The sequence below is a fragment of the Mycetomoellerius zeteki genome, unplaced genomic scaffold (assembly GCF_001594055.1).
Source record: "Mycetomoellerius zeteki isolate Tzet28-1 unplaced genomic scaffold, Tzet1.0 scaffold223, whole genome shotgun sequence".
In the NCBI taxonomy this organism is placed as follows: Eukaryota; Metazoa; Arthropoda; class Insecta; order Hymenoptera; family Formicidae; genus Mycetomoellerius; species Mycetomoellerius zeteki.
The window spans coordinates 2,054,656-2,060,674 of NW_017257198.1; positions in this window are offsets into that span (position 1 = coordinate 2,054,656).

Consider the following 6,019-nt stretch of genomic DNA (forward strand, 5'->3'; position numbering starts at 1 on the left):
GAGTCATCTTCAGCTAATATTCGGAATTAAAATTAATTAAATAAGAACAAATTCACGCATTGTACAAACAGTATCTACATCGCCAAAATCTAAAGTATAACAGTCAGCGTTTAAACAAGTTCGAGTATGAGGTCCTGAGCAATCGTCCAACGCAGTTGCATAGCTGAGTTGAGATAATTCTTCAGCTAGAAATTAATTAAAACTTCATGACAATTCCTATATGTAATGGACAACTTAAGACAACAATGCTCACCTCATATCTCCAACATGTTCACAAATCTTTTATCACATATCATAAATTCGAGACATAAACTTATAAAACATTGCACAGTTTAGAAGGCATCTTGTCATTACAACTGATCACGACCGAAGTAAACACCAGAGAGAACAGAACGGTCATAGACATATACAATTTACAATAGCTTATCGAGTACATCATTGTTAGTAAGGCTTAAAGCCTCCGTGTCCGGGGTTTGTAAATTAAGACCATTCCTCTGTCTTTTGATATGAATTATTTCCGAAACTACACGCTTGTTACAATACGTTTCCTCATTCAAGATTTCAACGTTATCCCAAACAAGATTATGACCATGATGCAACCCATGTTCACTGACGACAGTACTGCGTTTTTTATGTTCTGAAATTCTAGTTTTTAGTTTTCGATATGTTTGGCCAACAGAAAGCATCACAGTCATTACATTTTATCTTGTAAACCACATTCCTTCTGGAATCCTTAGGAAAAGGATCCTTGTGAACCTTTATGAAACGATTCAATTTGTTAAGACTAAAAAAACAAATTCTTTGGCAAAGACCATTAAAAATCTCTTTAAATTTATTAGAAATGTGCCACATGAGGAAAGAGTAACCATTTCAATTTAACCTTACTAGCAGTCACAGATGATCTATTATGTTAAGATTAGTCCTATTTATCAAGAAATTAATGCTCTTCCTAACGGTGTCAAAAATAAATTTTAATGGATAATCATTTTCCAATAAGACATTAATAATAAAATCTAAATTCTTTTTATGGAACGTTGGATGCGAAAGATGAAACAACTTATCAACTAGATTAATAATAATGCCCTCCTTCTGAGATATAGGATGCTGAGACAAGAAATTCAAAAACCTGCCCGAAAATGTAGGTTTCTGGTGCCAGTCAAAAATTAAGTGATTGTCTTTCATTATGGTAATTATGCTGATGATGGGAGCCAGTCCCGATGACCTTGACCTTGACATATGTTGTCAAGGTCATGACCCTGAGTGACCTCCAATAAGTTTTAGCCGTTGCTCGTCATTCATTAGAAAGTTATTAACAGTTAAAGTTAATAATTATTTCACTGCTTTACATGAAAAGTCAGATAACTCTGAACTTCGATTCTCACATCCCCTCCCTCTGCAAAGGGGCGTCCGACTCTCACCTTCGACTCTCACTCCTCCTCATCTCTGCAAAGGAGCACCCGATTCTCACCTTCGACTCTCATCCCCCTCACTCTTGCAAAGGGGCGCCCGATTCTCACCTTCGACTCTCACCTCCTCCCCACTGTTTGAGAGTCGTTCGCCCCTTTGCAAAGAAGAGGGAGGTGAAAGTCGCGCGTCCCTTTGCAGGGGGTGAGCGGGGGTGAGAGTCGAAGGTGAGAGTCGTGCGCCGCTTTGCAGAAGGGGAGCGGGGATGAGAGTTGAAGGGGGGGTGGAAAGTCATATTTCCTTAATTAGTTCCCCCCATACCTCTCTCGCTGCCCAGAGTTATCTGACTTTTCATGTAAAAAGCAGTGAAATAATTACTAACTTTAACTGTTAATAACTTTTTAACGAATGACGAGCGACGGCTAAAACTTGTTGGAGGTCCCTCAAGGTCATGACCTTGACAACACATGTCAAGGTCATCGGGGCTGGCTCCCCTCATCAGCATAATTATCCTGGAAAATTACCAGAGACTTATTTTCCGTTGCTTAGCATAACTCCCGCTATATAATACCATTTTACCCTCTCCTTCGAGATATGTTGGGTATATGAAACTGTGTATTATGATAAGAATTCGGCAAAACATTTGAACTAATTTTTTATTACAACGAGACATCCATTATCGATATTAATCTTCACAAGTTGACTGGAACATAGGTACTAATTTTTATAAGTTATAACTCGAAACATGAATTTTAAACATTGAATTAATCAAGAAATGCTTTAAATAATTCAATCTTGAATCACTAAATATGATACATATGTACTTTGACATATATACCACAATTGTAGTCTAACGTACTGTGCACCGAAATATTTCCGGACTAAACACAAATTAAACCACTATAGTAAATTTCGCGAATTAAATTAAATTCTAATTTCGATGCTCAATCAGGCATCATACCATATTTCAAAGATATTAATATGTTCTGAAAAAATATTTTCTAGAGACTAATTCTCTAGACTAATTAAACCGTATAGGGCTCTTATTTATCGGTTGTGTTTCTCACATACACGGTCTGAAAAATGATATTATTAATCAAGAAATGTTGCGATTATTAGAATCTGGAAATTTTGCGTTCAATGAACAACTTATTACAAACATTTGGAATATCGGAAAAATTGGAATAAAAGACGAAATTCTTTGGATATTATGTGAAACTCTTATGGACTAAATATATAAAGAATAAAAAAAAAACAAATTTAACGAGTGTTCTTGCGTAATATTCAGTCATGTTAGGAGATTAATTAACTTAGCCGATAAATAAGAGCCCTATACGGTCGAAGATCTTAAAATACTTAAAATAATTCAATCTTGAATCACTAAATATGATATATATGTACTTGATATATATACCACAATTGTAGTCTAACGAACTGTACACCGAAATATTTCCGGACTAAACACAATTAAACCACTATAGTAAATTTCGCGAATTAAATTAAATTCTAATAATTTCAATGCTCAATCAGGCATCATATTTCAAAGATATTAATATGTTGAAAACTGTAATTAAACTTATTGCGAAAAATATTACTTCGGCCGGGAGTCGAACCCGGATCTCTTAATCTGTAATATATACAGGGTGTCCCAAAAAGGTCGGGACACCTAAATATCTCGGGAAATATAAATTTTTAGAAAAGTGTTTCAGACAAAAGTTATATGGTTTAAAAATATCTATTTACTGATCCTATCAGTTTGACCTTGGGTTGCGTAGCCAAGGTCAGATCAAGGTTACATTGATTTTCTTAAATGGAAACAAAATATTTAATTTTGGAGACTGGCCAGTCAAGGCGAGATCGGTCGGTGGTCCGTGAATCTTGACCTTCAGTTAACGCACAAACAAAAACATAACGTAGATGGTATTACATATCTTGGGTAATGCTAGTTCCGGCGATACTGTAACTTTGAAGCATTATAACTTGAAAAGTACTTCATGAAAAAATATTTCATTATAGCGTTTTGGAAAGCTCTCGACATCAGCTATTAGATTCTTGAATCAAAAATAGGGTATTCCATTTAAGAAAATCAATGTAACTTTGACCTGACCTTGGCTACGCAACCCAAGGTCAAACTGATAGGATCAGTAAATAGATATTTTTAAACCATATAATTTTTGTCTGAAACACTTTTTTGTAAAACTTATATTTCCCGAGATATTTAGATGTCCTGACCTTTTTGGGACATCCTGTATATCGAGTACATATATGTATATCATATTTAGTGATTCAAGATTGAATTATTTAAAGTATTTTAAGATCTAGCTTTGACCGTATAGGGCTCTTATTTATCTGTTGTGTCTCTCACATACGCGGTCTAAAAATGATATTATTAATTAACTTAGATTAGTCGTACATTTGTGTGTTTTAAAAGAATTTTATATAATATTTAACTCTTATATACTGAAGATGGCCTGATTTAAGGCCGAAACGTCTAATATTTTTGTAACCCGATTATATGTGTGTGTGTGTGTGTGTGTGTGTGTGTGTGTGTGTGTGTGTGTGTGTGTGTGTGTGTGTGTGTGTGTGTGTGTTTGTTAAATTAAATATAAACTTCGCTAAGAACATCTTGCGTTCGTGGTATATACCCTTTATCCGTTTTTAAATTTTGACCACGTATTGATATTTATTGTTTATTTTTTTATAATTTATTTTTTATATTTTTTTGTAATTTTTAATAATTTTGTTAAGTTAACATAAGTTACATATTAATAAATACAATTTATACAACAAGTATCCTTAACTCCATTAGGTTACATTTTTCACAAGTATTATTTGAATAAGTAGATTACAAATCATATTTGTGTTATTATGTTATGTTTACATCAATTAATCGAGAATTATAATATATTATATTCATATCAATGATTTGGACATAGCACATGTCGGAAGATCCATTATCCATCTGTATTGCCGGCAATTATTGAGCAGCTTTCTTTCTCATATCCTCCACAATCTTCACAACTATTGATTGCCATTTTTCGAGATCATTTTTTATAAACCACTTAGCAACTGCTGTGAACATTTCTTTTTATTTTTCAGTACATTTCTTGTATTTAGTTTGATTAGCTTCGCTGAACATTCCTAAAACCAAAAAGTTATTTTTTGAAAATTATTTATTCTGGTAATCGATTACGCTCCTAATTATAAAAAGTTTGTAGAATTTAAGAACGATAGAAAATTCAAGCAAAAGATGTATTAAGGAAGGAGGATATTTTTTTTCCATATCAATTTATATAAATCTTACTTAATAAAAAAAATTGCATAACATAAGCTTACATGCAAAATCTATATAGGTGGGAAACTTTACGTGTGCGTTTGAAAAAAAAATTAGAAACGTATAAATTATGTATGTTTTGATGTACAAAGAATACATAAATTTTTTTTAACCCAATGTATGCATATTATAGTATATCATATGTATGTACTTTTAAAATACAAGATACCCGTAACTTCCTGTTTTCAATGATCTAGTCAGTTAAAAAATAACTTTTTCTTAGCGAAAATATCAACAAGATTTGATTTACGAGTGAGAGAAAAAAGAAATCTTGTAAAAAGAACATTGCAATGGAACATTGCAACATTTTTTAATAAGCATTTTATCTATTTTTTATTATGAAAATGTGTATACATACATGCATTCCATCAGTTGTTTACAAAAGAAGAAAAATAGGTTATCTATCTGTTTTTTTAACTGTCATTTATCTCAATTTATCTAGCGTTGGTTAACTGTTATCTGATCATGCTGAAACTGATATTTTCTGACTGATATTTTCTGTGAATACTGAATGTTAATAATAGAGCGGTAGATGTTACAATAAAGGCCGTTAAAAAGACATTTGCATTTTTTGTATTGAGTTTAGAAAGCTTCACTGAATATCCCTGAAAACAAAAGGATATTCTTTTAAGGTAATTGAGGAGAAGACGCCACACTTAAGCCTTTATTCTTGAATAATTTCTTAATGTTATTGAATTAAATTACGAAAAAATATTATTTACATTCTAGAGACCTTTCTTTATTTACACAAATTTATAAATTTAATGTTTAATATTCCGTATTGGAAAAAATTGATTTATCATATCTTGCAAAAGTGGCATCTTCCCCCTATATATGTATATGGATAAGATGTTACTTCCTATGGGAGAAGATGTTACAAACAATTAAATAATGCGATGCAACATAAACTTGTACATTTTACTTATTTACAGTCCATAATCAAAAGTTTAAGCTATAAAAACACATAAAAGTACATTAAAACATAAATTGAGGAAAGAAATTAATTTAGGAAGTAAGTCGGACATACTTTTATTCGTTTAAACAGCATTTTATTAATTTAAAATATTTCGAATTATATGAAACATTCAAAATTTTAATTCATAAAATCGTTTTAATGACGATTTCAAGTAGGAAAAATTGTGTTTTGTATTTATTGTCATTATCCCCAAGTGTAGAAGGAATATTCAATTGCAACTTTTATGCATATAAGAATATTACAAATTATAATCTATCTCATCCACATGACTGCCAAGGAACACTGATTAAAACTGTATATCATTT